This window comes from Mandrillus leucophaeus, unplaced genomic scaffold (assembly GCF_000951045.1).
Source record: "Mandrillus leucophaeus isolate KB7577 unplaced genomic scaffold, Mleu.le_1.0 Scaffold178, whole genome shotgun sequence".
Classification (NCBI taxonomy): Eukaryota; Metazoa; Chordata; class Mammalia; order Primates; family Cercopithecidae; genus Mandrillus; species Mandrillus leucophaeus.
In genome coordinates this window covers 1,309,246-1,329,881 of record NW_012101787.1, presented here as the reverse complement: position 1 = coordinate 1,329,881, position 20,636 = coordinate 1,309,246, and the positions used below count along the sequence as shown (strand labels likewise).

Sequence of the window (20,636 nt, the reverse complement as noted above, 5' to 3'; positions counted from 1 at the left end):
CATTCTGTAAAATATGGGTATAATCAAGGAGAATCCGTGCCTATATATTACCAAGTGATTTGTCTGGGAAAAAAGCAGAAGCAGGGAATATCAGCTGTACCTAGAAAAAGGAGCAAGTTGGGGGAGATACACAAAACATATGGATTGCTCTTCTGGTTTTTTTGTTTTAAAAAAGTCTAGGCCAGATGCAGTGGCTCACACCTATAATTCCAGTACTCTGGGAGGGGGTGGATCACTTGAGGTCAGGAGTCTGAGACCAGCCTTGCCAACAAAGTGAAACCCTATCTCTACTAAAAATACAAAAATTAGCCAGGTGTGGTGGCAGGCTCCTGTAATCCCAGCTACTCAGGAGGCTGAGACAGGAGAATCGCTTGAACCTGGGAGGTGGAGGTTGCAATGAGCTGATATTGCGCCATTGCATTCCAGCCTGGGTGACAGTGAGACTCTGTCTCAAAAAAAAAAAAAAAGGAATAGACTCCCGTAAAATTATGTCAGATAGACACTTCTGAGACTTAGGTATTTTCAAACCATTTCAAATAGAAAATGAAAGTATAAGGAGACAAGTGTGTAACTTTCCAAAAGAAGTTGTGTTCTGTGTCAGTTTTGGGTTACAGAATGACTCAGTTTAAGCCAAAAAAAGTATGTTATTCATTCATTTACACAAAATGCAAAATATTTTCATTCTCTTCTATTATTTATTTAAATTGATAAAATTATATTTATGGTGTACAACGTTATTTTTTGATATATGTACACATTGTGGAATGGCTAAATCAAGCTAATTGACATATGCATTACCTCACATACTTTTTTTGTGGTGAGAACACCTAAAATGTATTCTTCACAATTTTCAGGTGTACAATATATTAACTGTAGGCCTATGATGTACCATAGATCTCTTGAATTTATTCCTCCTGTTTAGATGAAATTTTGTATCCTTTGACCAACATTTCCCCAGCCCTTCTACACCCCAGCCTCTGGTTACCACCATTCCACTCTCTGCTTCTATGATTAGACTTTTTTAGATTCCATGTATAAGTGAGATCATTGGCATTTCTCTTTCTGTGCCTTAGCTTATTTCACTTATTATAATGTCCTCCAGGTTCATCCATGTCGTTGCAACTGACAGGATTTTCTTCTCTTTGAAGGCTGAATAGTATTCTGTTGTGTGCATATACCACATTTTCTCTATCAGTTCATCTGTTGATGGATACTTAGGTTGATTCCGTATCCTGGCTATTATGAATAATGCTAAAATGAACATGGGAGTGCAGGTACCTCATCAACATACTGATTTCATTTTTTTTGTATTTATGACTAGTGGTGTGACTGCTGGATCATATGATAGCTCCATCGTTAGTTTTTTGAGGACCCTCCATACTGTTTTCCATAGTGGCTGTACTAGTTTACATTCCCAGCAACAGCGTACAGGGGTTTCCTTCTCTTACATCCTCATCAGCACTTGTTCTCTTTCATCTTTTTGATAATCACCATTCTACTCTGTGTGGGGTAGTGTCTCATGGGGTTTTAATTTGCATTTCCTGATGATTAGTCATGTTGAGCATTATTTCATATACCTGTTGGCAATTTGTATGTCATCTCTTGAGAAAACAGGCAAACGCCCTTTGCCTGTTTTTTAATTAGGTTTATTTATTTTCTTGCTATTTAGTTGTTTCAGCTTTTACATATTTTGGATACTAATTTCTTATCAGCTGTATGGTGTGTTTTCAAATATTTTCTCCCATTCTGCAGGTTGTCTCTTCACTCTTGATTGTTTTCTTTGCTGAGCAGAAATTTTTAGTTTGGTGTAATCCCATTTGTCTACTTTTGCTTTTGTTGCCTATACTTTTAGGGTCATATTTAGAAAATCATTGCCCATACCAGTGTCAGAGCTTTTTCCCTATGTTTTCTTCTAGGAGCTTTATAGTGTCAGGTTTCATGTTTAAGTATTTAATCAATTTTGAGTTGATTTTTGTAAATGATGTGAGATGAGGGTCTAATTTCATTCTTCTGCATGGGGACATTCAGTTTTCCCAACACCATTTATTGAAGAGACTGTTTTCTCCCCATTGTGTGTTCTCAGCATCTTTCTTGAAAATCAATTGACCATAGATGTGTGATCTCTCTATTCTATTCATATTTTTTAAGTAAATTATTTTGTGATGAGAAAGGTGGCAAAAATTCTGCATCATCTTTGATATGTAAGAAAAGGCCATTTGGGCACAGATTGGACCTGATTATTTCTCTTTTCAAGAAGGAAGTACCTTATCTCTGTTCTTATTCCAAAGTGACTTAATCTCTATTAATAATTTAGGCAACCAAACATTACTGATTGTAAGGGAAATCTGACTCTAGTCTGTCTGTACTGATCAAGAACTAGGACTACCTCATGGAGCTTTGGTAAAATAAATCTCAACAGCACTCACCAGACGAAGAAAGCTTTTCTTGAACTAGTTTAAGATACTTGGTTATCAGTTGAACACAAATAGTAATTAAAGTTTCATGAATTGACATGTCTATAATTAGCTTCCTAAACTAAGAAGAACAAAAAATGAGTAGTTTGTTAATTCCTATTAGCCTGTGATAAACGTTATTATCTGGGGTTTTTTGGGGTCTGTTTTAAAAATTAACACTTTGGGTCTGATTTATAAAATTTATAAATTGGAAATTGAAATTACTGGATAAAATACAATTTATGTTTTAAAAACATTTTCAAGTGGAAAAAATTACAACTTGGCTGAATAATGATAATTTTTAAACTTAGCCTTTGAGTTCACTATTTAGAGTTCTCTGATAAATTGTTAGAGTTAGAAGTAGTGAGTTCATTGCTTGACTGAATAAATAATTCGTATGGCACAAAAGCAGCTTTTCTTTCTCCTCAGTTCCCTTCTCCTCCATTATGTTCACTTTCTCTCTTTTAAAAGGCTCCTTTACAGCCAAATAGCAACCTTGTGTGAATGTGCAAGGACTTGGGCATAGTTTCAACCTCAGTGTTAGCTGAGTATCTGGAGTCATGGAAGAGAATTAAGAATCTGTCTTGAATGTATATTTTCCAGTAGCAACTGAAAAGAAATATAGTAATTATAAACTGCTAGACCTTATGCTTATGGTACAGTTGCCCTGGAAATCTCTTTTTAGCAAAATAGGATTTTATTTCTGAATATAGAATCTTTCGTAGTGTCTGCCTCAAAACAAAATTAAGTTTTAAAATTGAGTAGATCATTTAATTTTTTCTAGTTTTTTCAGAAACTCTTTTTTTACTAGACTAAATAACTTTTCAGCATCAGTCTGGTAAGCATAGAATTTTAAAAATTCTTTACTTGCTATTTTAGAATTCTTTATTTTCTAAGAAATACAAAGACTGTATTAGGTATTTATGTGGACTTCTTTTTTTCCTACCTTTTATTATAGCACCAACATTGGAATTATGCTAGATTATTTTCTCTCTGCTGTTTAAATCATAAGAGACTCTTTTATTGGGTCAGGGCAATTGTCTTTTTTAGCACAATAATCTTCTTTGACAATGTCACTACTGAAAATTGTGTTTATCCTTCATAAATTAACTACATCCTTATTTTTGTAATACATTATTATCTGATATCCTTTAGAGGTTAGCTAAAAATATTCCTTTAAGTTTGCATGTATTCAGCACATTTCATGGTATAACAAGACTTCTATAGTTATGTAACAGAAATTTAAAATAAAGCAATGGACTGTAATCCAGACTTCTGTTAACTGGAAATTTTTTATGAAGTAGTATTTTGCTGGTATACTGATACTTCACCAGTTACAATGTTTATCCTTAAAGAAGTTTCTAAATAAGACAAAACATTATGTTTAGTAAAATTCAGTGTGGTGTGTTTTACTGTATACTAATTCTTTATATAGTCCATAAGCATAATACATATTCTATATAATACATGTAAAGCATATAATCTGTAATACATAGGATACAAATCTAATATATGAGCTTCATTTTGATATAATCAGACTTTATTCTGTTACCTATTTGCGTTTTTCAAACTTCAAGTGTTGCCCTTATTTTCATAAGATATAGTGTTTCAGTCAGTATTAACTTTATCCATAGTCATTGTGATTTTATGAAACATTGTGATTTTAAGTGCTGAACCATTTTTGATGTAAAATGAGTGTAACTATTAGGAATTATTCAAATTTAAGCTTTATGATTTTTCATAATTCTTTTTTTAAATTTTTTTTAATTCATTTTTTATTATTATACTTTAAGTTCTAGGGTACATGTGCACAACATGCAGGCTTGTTACATATGTATACATGTGCCATATTGGTGTGCTGTACCCATTAACTTGTCATTTACATTAGGTATATCTCCTAATGCTATCCCTCCCCCGTGTGCCCTCCCCACAATAGACCCTGGTGTGTGATGTTCCCCTTCCTGTGTCCAAGTGATCGCATTGTTCAATTCCCACCTATGAGTGAGAACATGCAGTGTTTGGTTTTCTGTTCTTGTGATAGTTTGCTGAGAATGATGGTTTCCAGCTGCATCCATGTCCCTATGAAGGACACAAATTCATCCTTTTTTATGGCTGCATAGTATTCCATGGTGTATATGTGCCACATTTTCTTAATCCAGTCTGTCATTGATGGACATTTGGGTTGATTCCAAGTCTTTGCTATTGTGAATAGTGCCGCAATAAACATACGTGTGCGTATGCCTTTATAGCAGCATGATTTATAATCCTTTGGGTATATCCCCAGTAATGGGATGGCTGGGTCAAATGGTATTTCTAGTTCTAGATCCTTGAGGAATCGCCACACTGTCTTCTACAATGGTTGAACTAGTTTACAGTCCCACCAACAGTGTAAAAGTGTTCCTATTTCTCCACATCCTCTCCAGCACCTGTTGTTTCCTGATTTTTTAATGATTGCCATTCTAACTGGTGTGAGATGGTATCTCATTGTGGGTTTGATTTGCATTTCTCTGATGGCCAGTGATGATTTTTCATAATTCTATTTCAGTAGTCACAAAAAACAAAAATTTGGGTTCTTATTAGCCCTTTTAGTGCCAACACTGGCATTTTTGAAATACATTTCTAAGGAGGATGGTGAGTGTTTCACTTTACCAGTTGCTGCATGACAAGCCACCCCAATGTTTAATGGCTTAAAACATCAGTAATTCATTATTTCTCATAATTTTGAGAGTTGACTGAGTGAGTCTTCTGCTTTGCGTGGTCTTGGCTGGGGTGCTAGGAAAGAGGGCAGTCTGCAGTGACCTCACTTACATGGCTAGCAGTGGATGCAGGCTGCTGGCTTGGAGCACAGTTGGGGGTGGCCTGGGTGCCTCAGCTCTCCTTAAGTGTGCCTCTCTGTGAAGTTAGTTGGGCTTCCTTACAACATGGTAGCTGGATTCCAAAAAGAAATGTTCCAAAGGCAAAGAAGCTGTAGCCTTTTAAAGGGCCATGTTTAGAAGTTACTTAGCATAACTTCTGCCCATTCTGTTGATCAAAACAAGTCACAGGGCCAGCCTAGATAAACAGGAAGAGGAATAGGCTTCATTTGTTAAAGATGGAGTAGCAAGATTACACTGTAGAAGAGCAAATAGGATGGGATATATTGTTGCAGCCATCTATGGAAATGCAAACTACCGCAAGGAAGTGCAGTTTTTGCTGAGCATGGGTATTTGCTATTACCACATTTCAGAAACTGGTATAGTCAGGCCCACATGGATTTGAGCACTGGATTTACATACACTAGGGTCACTTAAGGGCCATCAGCCACTGTCTTCTCATCTGTATGACACTAGTAGTATCAACCTCACAGCATTGACAGTTAAGTGAGATAATTTGGAAGTACACAACATAGTGCTGGAAATTCCATTACTCCCATCTTGTTTCTTTTCCCATGTCCCTCATGTTTGATTGATTTTTATATTTGTGATTATAGTACTTAAAGGTATGTTTTAAAGATAAATCATAAATCATAATTTATCTAAAGTCTTTGTCTTACCAAGATAGTTCAGTGGTTCCAATCTGAATAAAGTTTATAACATTAGCATAATTTATAGATCCAATCTGAATAAAGTTTATAACATTAGCATAATTTGTAGATCTTCTAATACAAGCATCTAATGCTAGAATTCTTATAAACCACTGTATATAGGCTATTCACAATGTAATGAGCTACTAATTGGTAGATATAAACAAGTGGCTATTTGCCATAGTTCTACATTCTATTCTACCTTCTATTTTGCAGAAAAATCTTACAACTTTCCTAAGCCATCTTTTTAGATCAATTCCAGAATGTGTTTAATATCTAATTGACAAGTCCCTAGCCAGAGAGATTGAGATACTGAATCAGAGAAAGAAGTCTAAAGAGATAATTTTCCAATGATCATTTCTAAAGAAGGAATAGAGATAAAATATTTTAAAACAGATATTAAATAGTCGCAGTCAAAGGTTTGATTATGAGTCAGCTTTGTTGGTTTTAGTCTCAGTAGTCACCAGCACCACCAACCTGTCATTTTGGCAATACATAGTTTTGGTCACCAGGTGAAGGAGTCATAGAAAACCAGTACTACTACTTACAGAAAATGAACTGAAAGCACATGTCCTGATTTGTTCTTGAAGATAAGACTGAGGTGAATATTGCTTAAAACAGTATCAGCAAAATACAAAATCAAGTAAAATATTACGTTAAATATAACAATTGAAAGAATGGGGATAGACATAAAGAAGAACTTTTGGATGCTACTGATTAGATATTAGAATACGTTTCTCAGGAGAATATTTTAAAGAATTTAACAAATGGCAGTGTTATGAATTATGTGGGCAGTGCTTAAAGTGGGAACAGAGCAAAATAAGTGGATTTAGTTTTTTCAAGTGTGTATTCAGAGTTAGGGGGAACATTTTATTTCTTCTGAAACAATGATATTGGAATCCCATTCCATCTTTTCATTTTCAAACACTGACTATAAGTGACTTTGGGAGAAGCTTTTACGTTTTATATAAAGCACTTTTTTTTTGTGCATAGCACTAAGTGGGCACCTTTAAAATTACCTACTTGTATAGCAGTTAATTTAAAGAATATGTTCATACATATTACTATAGTTTCTTGATTCTAAGAGCTCATCGATTGTAAGGCACATTCTTTGATTTAATAACAACTTTTTAATGTCTCTTTTTGGAAAAATAGAACACTTTTCATGGGGGAGGAGGAGCATTTATCTAAGGATTATTATGAATTCCTTTGGGCCATAGTAACTGTAGCAAATGCTGCTTTTCCTGATCTTTAACACTTTTAGGAGTGATAATGTCGTTCTGAGCCATGTCCAGGAATTACTTTGGCGAGGTTTCCATTTCCTATTTAATTAAAAATTTTTTTTTTACTTTTTTTCTCTTGAAAGTCATCCAGAAGACTTTAACAGCCAGATATTTGGTATCTGCTCAGAATTATCACTTGTGAAACCTTCATTAAATATAATTCAGCCACATGTCACAGGAAGTTCTGCATATATAATAACTTTTTGTTTCAGTGCTGCATTATACTGATCTTTAAAAAGACATTTTAAGAGGTAATTTACAGATTTAAAATGCAGTTAAAATTTAGCTGTGCATAGTTCTATTGATGCTGATAAGTGACCGAAGGTAAATTCTTGGTCATGTCTAAGTTCACACAGAGATACAATAATACACATGGATATAATACAAAGCATTATAGTATTTTGTGTAATGTCTCTTTTGTTGTCATTAAAAGTTCTTTTGATATCTTCGGTAAGACTCCTATTGATTTGAAAAATGTTAATGTGAAAAAATGTGCTTTAAGAGTTGAGAAAGTGAATTATTCCTTTTTTTCTCACAGCAGCTGTTTAAGGAAAACAGAGGAGGCATTGGATAATATTCTTATTAAGGTAAAGAATCTGGTTGTTTGAGACCTCAAGTCACACAGCAAGTAGTCCACCTGGAATTATGAACCAGGTGTTCAGGACTTCCAGATATTTGTGCTGTCTACTATGCTGCATTTTCAACAGTAATTCATTTATCTGTGGGTTAAATTCAATTTAATGAGACTAATTTATTCAACAAATATTTATTAAATGCTATTATTGCCAGTTATTGTGTTAAATGATAGTGTAAGACAATAAACAAGACAGATACCTTTCCGTGTCCTCACAAAACCAGCAGCTTTGGAAAAGACTAAAACTAAACAAATAATTACAACTAAGATGAATATTAAGGGAGAAATCATAAGATAATAGGAAAGAATATAACAGGCCGACTTAACCTGCTCTGGGATCATAGAGGAGTGTTGAATGTCAACTGAGGGTAGGACATGAGAAATAACTTTTGGGCTGAGATTGGAAGAATCAGCATGAGTTAGCTTAAGCCTAGGAATTAGGAGAAAGGTTAGGATGGAACATTGCAGGCAACAGAAATAGCATCTACAAAAGTAAAAGGAATAACTAAAAGGATTCCAGTGTGAGCATTGAAAAGAAGGATAAGTAAATGTAAAGAAGAATGTAGGAAAGAGATTATGCGTTCTTCAGGATTTTTTGACCTATATCCTAAGGGATATTGGGAAGCCATGGAAAGGTTTTAAGCATTGGGGTATATACCATGATTAAATTTTTCATTTGAAAATCATGAGTCTGACTACAGTATATATAGATGCAATGTTGTTAGATGCTATTTCTGTAGGCCAGGTTGGAGATGACGGTTACAGCAATTGATTTGGAGAGAAAGGAATAGATTTGAAATTTGGGATGTGGACAAAGCCTTGCAATTTGACAGAAATATAAAACTATTAATAGTATTGTTATTGTTCTACCTATAGAATTTGATTGTAAGATTATCTCTAAAATACTTTCAGTAACTTGTACTTAATGTTAGGATGAAGTGATTATATTATAAATAGAATTTAGAAAACATTCTTTAAAAAATAATTTTGGAATTATGCTAATTCTTGTTATTGTTTGTTTGACTTCATTAAATAATATAGGGAGTGTAGGGAGAACTTAGTTTTAAAAGACAAATTGACTTCCTAGTTTATACATAAAACGTAAGTAATTCTGTACACATATAATGTGTATATATATGTAGTGCAGGTCATCTTGTTTACACCACTTGTTGATGAATATCAGATTTGGAAGGTGACTTTTTGGGATTTTCCTGTTGGTTGATTGATTGAAACTTACATGAAGAATTTAATCCTTTTGTTTCAAATAGCTTTACTTTTTCATGATTATTCAAAGAATTTATTGCTGGATCATTGGCTCTAGAAATAGACTGCTGGTTAAATTAAAAGATGCCAGAGGAAACATTTTGGAAACAGACTTTACAAAATTCCTTATGAACTTCTGTACTTTCTTAACCAATCTTATTTCTTTCATGTGCCTATGGCTGTTATTAGCCTGTTGTATCAGGGATACCACAGTCAAGTACCTATAAGGGCCTTAACTATAAAGAATTAGGCCATTTAGGGAAATAATAATGAGACTGGAGAATCTGTGCTCATCTAACTGGGTAAAGGGACAGCTAATATTCTGCTCCATTGGATGGTGATCATGGGAGTATTCAGGCTGATTGTTACCCAGTATTTCAGTTTTTCCAAAGGATCCTAAAATACAGATTTTTATGTAAATTAGTTGGTAACTAATTCAGGTGTTTTTAAGATACTCTGTAACAATAACTCTACAGGGCAAAATCAACCTGTAGAATATGTTTGGCCAATAGGCCTCTCTTTTATAGCCTTGACCTTATAGAAATCTTCAATATTTATTTAAAAGTAAGAGGTCAAAAGTATTTCTAGGTAAAGTGAATGCCAAAAGAAGGGAGGAAGGGAAGGAATAATTGAGATACTTTTTAAAAGAAGTACAAAACCAGTTATCTGGGTTATATTTTTAGTTTAAACTAAGTTCAAAAAGAAATTCACTGTCCTGAGAATAATTTTCCTATGCTTCAGAGCATACTTCTAGCAACTTCAGCCATCTGCATGTGTTTAACTGGGAACTCAGAGGAGGATGAGAATGCACAGGGCATGGAGAGCCAATGAATTGAAGATGAGAGTGTGGTGGTTCTCTGAAACTGTTGTGAGCAGAGTACAGCAGGAACAAGAGACAGTTAATATTGGAGCAAAATCATTCTGTAAGAACATAGCAATCGGAGTACATCATGGGCCCCTGAAAGCATTACTAGACTAAAAGCATAATTTTTTATACTGATGATCAAGAAGAGGTCATATTGGTACACTAAGATTGAATAACTCCGCTCCCAATAGCACATGTAGTACACAATCACTGTAGGAAATTAGGAAAATATACAAAAGGTAGCGTATGGTTTTTTTTTTTAAAGCTAGGAATAGGTAAAATTCTAAGGTTTTCTAAAAGTAATTAAAATAGAACTTGGCAATTGTTAGTTTCCTAATAGCTAATTAGTTTCCAAATTAGTCTAATTTGGCTTAAATAAAAAGAATATTGGTTGGCTCACATAAGAAAGTACATATATTAGGATTAGTTATGCCAATGGCTCAGTGATTTTTTCAAGGACTCAGTTTGTCATCTACTCTATGCTTTATCCATAGTATTTCCTTTATCCCAGCACTGTAGTTGCCAAATGGCTGCTGGCTGTAATCAGGATTGTGTTTCCTCCTTCAGATCCAAAGAGAGAAGAATACACTTCTCTTGGCATTCTCATGGGTAATATATGTTCTTTTCCCTGAGAAGTCCTCATGCACTCCTGCCCCTAACTTGCTCCTTATTGTCCTAAATTAGCTTAATTCTAAATATGCCTAAACTAATCATTGGCAAAAGGGATGAGCTTACCATAATGGATTAGATTAATGGTCTACCCTTGCAGCTCAGGACAGTCAGCTTACCCTGAGGCACATTGACTACTGGGAGAGATGTGGATATAGAAATCCAATCATGGATCATTAGGAAGAAGGAAGCGTTGGATAGGCACTCAGCTTGGTCCACCATGGGTGCATTAAGGATTGTGTATTATGTCTTTTACCTACATGAAACACCACCTTCCCCTATCAAGCCTGTAAGTATGAAGTCAAGTCCCGGTCAATCTACTCTCTGTCTCCTGTGTTTCAAGCACTCTCGTTAGCAGAGCTTGTGTAGCTTTGGAGTTGAATAATTTTTTTTTTTTTCCGAAAATTCTCTTCTCATTTAACAGACACCTATCTGTACAGTAAACTATGTGGACCATAAATGGAACCAAGCTAGTTTAGGAAAACACAATTTCTTAAATAAATTACTTTTAAAAAGTATATTTTCTTTCAGCTCTTCTCTCCAAAGGTGTTTTGTATCATAACCTCTGTAGTAAATAGTGTCATCCTTATTGTCTGATTGTAAAGGTGAAGTATAATTTATGGGATAATTTACAAAGCAAAAAAGAAATACTTATTTTTAAAGTTTAAAATTTTTCTGTGTAGAAAATACTGTAATAATGCATGATTTTAAGAATCTGTTATTTTGGCTAAAATATTTAACCAGCCAACCATATATCTTATTTCTTTCAGTTGCTAGATTTCTGAATGTTAGCCAAATATTTTAGTATCTGGGTCACATAGTCATTACAAACAAATCTAGGCCAAAATGGTTTATGCTTCTCAGTTGCCAGCTCAGTTCTCTGTTTGACTTTTTATTATTTGTTTCTCTTTGAACTAAAATTTATTTACTTATATTAGCACAGTACTGTGTTAATTCTTTGTGTGGAACTGGTCTTCTTGTGTCATTTTGCCCTAAATCAAGGAAACAAACAAATAAATGACTGTGCTCTTGGCTGTTATGTTTTAGAATTGTTACTGTACAAAAGGTCACACATGTTAAATTACCTACTGCAGTGCTAATTATTGTGAAACCTTGTTCAAAATGTCTGTTTTGGCACTTCTACTGTAACAGTTTTTAAAGATCCAACCTGTGTGCATTTTGGTATTGAAATCCTCAAAACTCCTAAAGACCCCATGTTAATTTAAAATGCAAAGTTGTTTCACCTTTTAATACTAGATGAGATAGCGTTTTTCTTAAAGTAAAATGAGAAGTCTTATGTGTTATAATAATAGAGGTAAGGGCAGGGAGAGAGAGGGAAAGAAGAAAGGAGTACACTGGAGTAACAGAAATTCCACCTTCATTTATAAAGTGCTATAGGCTCTAAAATTCCATTCTGAAATACTGTTCTGACTTTGAAAGGGGTATGTTTAGTGCCAGCTTCTGTTAACACAGGAACCATAGTTTTTCTGTTGTTAAAACTAAGAACTTTATACCTTTTGGAATTTTAAATATTTTTTCTCTATGTTTATAATGCTTTTAATTATGTTTACTATTAACTGATGTTATTAACTATGTTTATCATTTGTACACTCTATTCTGTTTGAAAGTACAAAGTGATACCATAGATACTTCCTGAAGTTTTCTAGAAAAATCAAATTTTTTTCATCTTTATTCATAGCATCATTGTACATTCAGTTAGTAAAATTTCCAGATAACAAACACCTATCTTCTTTGATTGCTAGAATAGTTAATCTCAACCCTTCTTATTATAAAATATCATAGTGACTCTGGATTGTTGATGAAACTTTCTTAAGACAGTGTCTTCAGCAAGACACTACCTCAGGGCTACTGAAGTATGTCATAGGGCGGTTTGTCCTTTCAAAAACAATTCTCAGTAGCTGTTGTTGCTTTGCATTTTTATAAAGTGTCTGTTTTTTCAAAGCTTGATATTAATTCTTATAGCTACTAGTGTGCAGAGAAGGGTGTCTGTGAATAAAGTAAGAGAAAGAATGTTCATGATAGGTTTGAAGAGCACTTCAATGAGTAAAGTACTTGGACTTTACAATGTTTGCTTTTACTTCACTAAGTCCTGCCCTGTGCCCCTCCCCCTGTCCCTTTATACCCTAGCCTCTTTTTAACATGGTACTTGGCAATGTTCCAGGTAGTTATTGTAAGAAGGATGAACTTAGACTTGGAGCTAGACAAACATGAAGGGAACTAAAACAGTATAATTTAATAGCTGTGGGACCTTAAGTTCACAGCTGTAAAATGGGTTTGTATATACTATCTCTCAGGGTTGTAAGGATTAAATATAATAGATCTAGTTTAGGAGGTATTTTAACAAATGCTATTCCTTTCCTTATACTTTAAGATAAATGACGCACTACTTTGGAAATGGCATTTGCCTATTTTATTATGATGCTATAAAGTTTAAAGCGTCAGTATCCCTAAAATATGATAGCTGTTAAGCTCTCTTTAATTATTCGGAAATGAATAGTATGTGACAAGATATTATGGTTAATTTGGTGGATCAGATGAATAAAATGTGCTGAAATATTTTGGAGACTGAAAGTATAAAATTAGATGCAAAAAAATACAGGTTTTTTATCCAGGTCTAATCATGTTGAAATATTTTATTAATATCCTCAGAGAGTACGTAAATTAGTGAGTTATTTTTTTAATGCAACGGTAAATACCTAGAAACCATGTATACACTTAAAGTAAAATTTCACAGAGTTCTGAGGGCCATTTTGCATTTACTAGTGCCACAGTAGTGGCATTAGAGTGAGCTGCAGTAACCTGAAACAGTACAGCATGGATGCTCTAATAAATTGCGTGTCTGTTATTATGGAATTTTATAACTGTTCATACCTTTTATTTAATGCATTCACAGGTCAGATTATAGGATATTTTTCGTTTAGTAAGTATACTAAATCCATACCTTATACCATTGAGTTTTGGTAGTACCAGAGGGAAAAAAGAAGAAAAGCATGGCCTCTATCTTTAAGGAACTGTTTAACAGTCATATGAATCACTTGATTGAGAAGATCCATATTTGTAATATAATGAATTCCACAAAAATTGCCTGTTAAAAATTTTTGAAAAAGTGGGGGTGAGATTGAATATACCTAAGCTTTATTGTTGATTTTTGTTGGCCAGGCCAAATTTGTGAACATTTTACTTTATCAGCTGTACTGAAATACATTTGTATGCTCTACTGAATATAGGAAACATAATTTAATATTTAATTTAAACTCCAGATTACCATCATTTATAGGCATTCTATGCATTAAACTGTTTTGCCTCTACTTTCCTCCTCAGTAACACTTTTAGGACATTTTGATGCATTGGAAAGAAAAGGCAGTTGCAAGCTGCTGGCTCTAGCAAATCAGAGCTAATCAACCTGAGGATAATGTTTACACTTTCCCACTTCCAAGTCTTTGATCAAACTGCTCTCTGCCTTTGCTACCACTACCACAGGTTGGTCCTTTCCCCCTAATCTAAACTCTCTCTGACTAGCCCTGAGTTTACTTTTTATAGCTGTCACTGTCTACCATCTCCTTCATCTTGAATATACCAGGACAGACTGGGACGTTCCAGAAAAAAACAGACATAATACTTAAGTCGTCTTTGCTACCTAATTTGTCCTCACTGCCAATTAGTTAATTTATTTTTTACTTTTTGTTTTATTGAATTTTGTAAAGACAGGGTCTTGCTGTGTCACACAGGCTCCTCTCAAACTCCTGGACTCAAGTAATCCTCCCACCTCAGCCTCTCAAAGTACTAGGATTAGAAGGCGTGAGCCACTGCGACTGATCATAATTTAAATAATCCTTTAGATTCCTGTCTCTGTCCATTTTCAAAGCCAGGGTTACGCTATCATAACATACCCCATGATGCACACCATTGCTAAAACAATCTTCCTGAAGTACTAATTAGATTTTTGAGCAGAGAATAAAACCATCCTTTCCAGCGTTGGCAAATACTCAATGTACTGTTCTGAAATACCTGTAGTACTTCCAAGTTTCTGCTTTGTGCTCACACTGTTTTCTTTGACCTGAAATGCAATTTCTATCTATAAAAATCTTAGTCATTATGAGGTCTAGCAAAGATCTTTTTCTTCTATGAAGCCTTCCTATCGACCCTAACTAAAATCTCTTCTCTGAGTTCCCAGCTTATAAGCTGGAGCAAGACTTCAGTGATCCTTGGAAGAAAGTGGGAGGTTATTTTCCCAATGAGATTCCAGGAAAGTTTAATGTCTTATAGTTCAGTCCCCTTTAGTGTTCCACATACAGTTAGTGCTCAAATATTTGATAATTGACCTACTCACAAATTTTTTTGTGCGAAATTGCTAGCTATTCTCTATCCAAGAAGTAATGAAGTGTATAAGCTTCTTCAACTCTTTGTTGAGCCCAGGTCTCTTACTTATTTCTGTATCCTATCTACTCTTGAGTAGTAGGGTCATCGGAAAGCAACCACTGGCTTTGGGGATAAGTTGTGTGTATTTTGGAGGAGGAAGTAAAGGTGTTACTGGACTTTTAAAACAAGCTTTTTCTGTTTTAAAGTATTTTGCTTCCCGTTAGTATATTTATAAGATGATATTGGTATATGTAGTGTCTTGGCTATTTATTCCCCTTTCTCTTTAACACAATATTCTCGAACTTTGGTGTGATACTGAATTAGAATCTCTAGGAGTGTGGCCTAAGACTCTACACTTTTACTAAGAATCAGTTGAGATGCTTATGAAGGTGGTGGTAGTAGTGATAATGGTAGTGATGATGATGATGATAATTGTAATAGCTGTGCTTTTGAAGGCTTATGATGTACTTACTGCACTTTTCTAGGCAGTTTGCAGCTATTAACCTAATGTTCACAGCAAGCCTATGTAGTAATATGCTATTATCTTCATTATACAAATGGAGAAACTGAGGCAGATATAAATTAAGTAAGTTGTCACCAAAACAACTTTCTTATAAATACATCAAGAATTCATGAAAAGGATGAGGCATATTTTTTTGGTTGATAGTTTTTAAACTCACTTTCTAAAGGATTGCTTTAAGTAATGTGAATAATATGAATGTAAACTGGTTCTTATATAAGTTGAAATAGCAATATGCCAACTCTATATAGAATACTTTAACAACTAGACCTAAATATAGATACTTGCTCTTGCTTTTAGGAAACCTGTCACAATTCTTGGTGAAAAAGTAGGCATGCACCCAAAAACTTAGAACATTGAGGAAACTTTTTAAATAATTACACTTTCTAAAATACATGATATTTTATATATATATATATATAGTCATCCCTCAGTATCCTCAGGTGGTTGGTGCCGGGACACCCTCAGATACCAAAATCCAAATACTGTGCCATAGTATTTGCATATAACCTATGCATATCCTCTCATGTACTTTATTTATTTATTTATTTATTTATTGAGACATGGTCTTGCTCTGTCATGCAGTCTTGAGTGCGTGCGCTGGTACAATCATGGCTCACTGCAGCCTTGACCTCCTGGGCTCAATCCTCCCACTTCAGCCTCCCAAGTAGCTGGGACCACAGGCACGCACCACCATGCCCAGCTAACTTTTGAACTTTTTTGTACAGATAGAGTTTCATTGTGTCGCCCAGGCTAGTCTTAAACTCCTGGGCTCAAGCGATCTTCCCACCTTGGCCTCTCAAAGTGTTGGGATTACAGGCGTGAGCCACTGCACCCACCCATCCTCTTGTGTACGTTAAATCATCTCTAGCTTACTTGTAATAACTGATATAATATAAATGCTATGTAAATCGCTGTTATATTGATTTTTATTTGTATTATTTTTTGTTGTGTTGTTTTTTAAATTTTTTCTGAATATTTGTGTGTATTGAGATGTTACTTTGTGATCTAATGTAATTCAAGTAAAACTCATTAAGCATATATTGTCTGTTTTAGTAGCATAATTCTTGGTTTTATATGCTAAAATATTTATCTTTTTAATAATAAATGATAAGAATATTTTATACCCTTTTAGTTCATAGACTATGGGAAGTGGAGTAGGTAGTGAAAGAGGTGACTGTGGTGGTAGTATGGTGGAAGTAATTTGTTTAACATCACTGCCTGTCCAAAATAGTTTTGATGAGTGATTTTAGGTGTTGCCTAGTAAGTGCTTTGACTTTTGAAACCAGTTGAACAAACAAGCATGTTGTGCTTTACTAGAAACATCTTGTAAGTTCTGATTCTGAATAGACAATGGAATCTAAATTGAGTTAGTGGAGGACTTATCTTTACAACTAAATCTAAAGTGTTTCAACTATTTCTTTTTTTAATCTCCTGTTTATTTTTCTTGTAAAATTAATATTTTTGATTGACCAATCATAATTGCATACATTCATGGGGTACACTGTGATGTTTTGATATATGTATACAATGTGATGTGCTTATGCTAATTAACATATCTGTCACCTCACCTGTAATATTTTATAGTGAGACATTTGAAATTTACTTTATTATTTTGAAATAATACATTATTATTGACTCTTGTCAACTTGCTACGCAATAGATCTCAAACTTATTCTTCCTCTCTATCTGAAACTTTGTACCCCCTGATCAACTTCCCCCACCACCCTCCTACCCTAGCCTCTGGTAACCATTGTTCTATTCTCTACCGAATTCTATGAATTTAGCCTTATTAGATTCCACACATAAGTGAGATCATACGGTATTTGTCTTTCTCTGCCTGACTTATTTCATTTAGCATAATATCCTCCAGATTCATCCATGTTGTTGCAAATGACAGAATTTTCCCCTTTTTAAATGCTGAATAGTATTCTGTTGTGTTTATGTATCCCGTTTTCTTGATTTCATCCATTGATACACACCTAGGTGTTTCCATATCCTGGCTCTTGTAAATAATGCAACAATGAACATAGGAGTGCAGATATCGCTTTGACATATTGACTCCAGTTCCTTTGGATATATAACCAGAATTGGGATCACTGGATCATACAGCAGTTCTATTTTTAGTTTTTTGGGGGAAACCTCCATACTATTTTCCATAATGGCTGAACTAATTTGCATTCCCACCAACAATGTACTTGTAAGAGTTATCTTTTCTGCACACCCTGTCCAACATTTACCTTTCATCTTTTTAATAAAAGCTACTGTAACAGGTGTAAAGTAATATTGCATTGTGGTTTTAATTTGTAATTCTCTAGTAATTAGTGATGCTGAGCATTTTTTCTTGCACCAGTTGGCTACTCATGTGTCTTCTGAGAAATGTCTGTTCAGGTTCTTTGCTCATTTTTAAAAATTGGGCGATTTGTTATTTTGTTATTGAGTTGTTTGAGTTACTTAAATATTTTAGATATTAACCCCTTGTTAAATGTATGATTTGCAGATATTTCTTTTTATATATCCTGTTTACAAATTTTCTGAACTTCTCTTGCTGCTCATTTATATAAAGTTGGGATGAGTTATGTCACCTGAAGCAGTCAAGATAAGACTGTTTCTACTGCTATCCATGTGGCAGGCTTACTTTGTTACCCAATCCAGTGAAAAAGGGTGCCAGGATGTGAAAGAAAAATAGATGTGATGCCATGGAACATTCTAGGGAATTATCTTTTTTAGAGAGAATTTTGATTAAAATTTTGCGTATTTTTAAAACTCATATTCTTAGTCTGAAGAGTTGGATATAACGCTGAGTGTGTGTCTTAAAGCTAATAGTATAAAAAGAGAAGTATAAAATTTAAATTAATCATACAACTTTCTTTCCCTAACTTTATGAATTGATTTTTTGTAATTTCTGGAGCTAACATGCTGAATGTTTGAAACTGAGTATGTAGGTTAAAAAGTTGAAATTTTCCTAATAAAATTATATCTCTTTCTAAGGTATAACTGTTTCTTTCTTTGATTGTAGTAAAAGGAGCATCTGTGGTTCTTCAGAGGTTTTAATTTTGCTGCCAGCTAGTTGTGTGACTTTGAGTAAATAATGTCACGTGACTGGACCTGTTTCTTTATTTGTAAAATTGTGTGTGGTGTTAAATTCCAAGACTGTTTTTAAAAAATTTTTTGTAGAGACTGGGTCTTGCTTTGTTGCCAAGGCTTGTCTGAACTCCTGGTTTCAAGCAGTTTTCCCCACTTTGATCTCACAAACTGTTGGGATTATAGGCATAAGCCTCCATGCCTGACCAAATTGTAAAACTCTTATAATGGATGAGTAGAATATAGTTAAGATTATATAAAAACACAAGTCACTTCATGATCATCACCTGCTGGAATATGAAACCAGCTTTCTTGTGTAGATATGTTATCAGCAATGTTATTCACACCAAGAGGATCATTCTGTGGTTTTTAATTCATGATTTTGTAATCTGATAGTGACTTTTCATTATGTCTCCTGATTTAAAATTAAATTACAGCCATTATGATTGGAATCATTGGGAAGAGTTGAAATAAACAATTTAGAATTGTTTCTGCAATACTGAAGGCCTGATTTTGGGGGGTGTGGGGTTGATGGAGGAGATATCTCTATGTTCTGTAATTTCATTTGACTAAGGAATTTACCTTTGGTCTTCTTCCAGAGTGAGGACATGAATACTTCCATAGCTGTATTCCGTATTAATCACAGTTTGCTTTGTGGGTTTCATTAGGCTAAATAAGAAAAACGTAGTTATATATTTTCTGCTTTAAAAATACTTCTTGTTATAAAGTCTTCTCAGATCAGTTCCACATGTGATAAACCTATTCAAACTATTAAACTGCCCCAATATGCTTGCTTCTTTCTTGGAAATCTATCCATTTCTGTGTCTTTAGGTACCACTCACTCTCCCCCATCATGTTTTAGGTTATAAACTCCTTTCCTTTGTATCTCATAGCACCCAGGAAAGAACTTTGTTAGTCTCTGAATAGTTTACAAATGTTATTGCTATTGAGAATTTTGGATTTAAATTATTGGAGTGAATAGACTAATGCTGTTTCTAGTATATCTAACTGGGGGTCGGTGTTATTAACTCAAAGACACAACAGTTTAAGCTCTAGGCTTTGTTTCTGAAGTCCATTTTTCTTAATCATAAGCCGATTATTCACTTTATATTATCTTATATAATGCCTTGGTATCAGGTTATTGATAGGTAAACATCAGGAATAGGTTGGATAGATACGCATGCATGTGTACACATGCACATGTATGTGAAAGAGAGAGAGAAGGATTACACATAGAATATATGAGAATTTGAGATGTGTGTAATGTTTATAACTCAACTGAGTCTTACATAGCTGTCTAGTTATGTACACTTAATTTTGGATCTTTTATAGTTAAAATTCAGAAACAATTTTTAAGGAAGATAAGGACATGTTTTTCTTTCCTTCGTGTTTTCAGTTTAGCTTTATTTGATTGTATTTTTGCTAAAGACTTGAATTGTCAATAATAGCTATTGAAATGAGCCAACTTATAGCTGAGCACAAATTATGTTAGGGCACTGAGATATATCTTAACATTTGGGAATAATTTAATGTGTCTAATATTTAAGAATGATCAAAACAGACTGTACAACCCAATAATCATAAAGCCTATGGTCGAAAATCATATATAATTGACAGGCCCTATGAAGAGCAGCCGTAAGAATCAAGAGAAAAAGAGTCTAAATTGGAACAGAAAAGGAGCTGAGTCATTTTTGTACTATAATTAGAAGTTGGTAACCATAAATTTTGTCAAAAAGTATCATGATCAGGCAGGGTTACACTAAAGTGTAACCTCTAACTTCTTGTAGTATATAGTTTTACAATTAGTTGATGATTTAATAAATATAAATATAGATGATACTGTCAGAGTGTTTCCAGACATTACAGTTAGCTTTTAGGTGAAGGCAGTGCTTGACAGAACCTAGGTTTGTGACTCCATAATTT

General features: G+C 34.1%; 1 protein-coding gene across 4 annotated transcripts in view; it reads left to right on the top strand.

Annotated features, from left to right (window-relative positions):
* Positions 1 to 20,636, top strand: part of ZEB1 (zinc finger E-box binding homeobox 1) — a 189,024-nt gene that overhangs the window by 29,581 nt on the left and 138,807 nt on the right. The gene's annotated exons all lie outside the window — the stretch shown is intronic.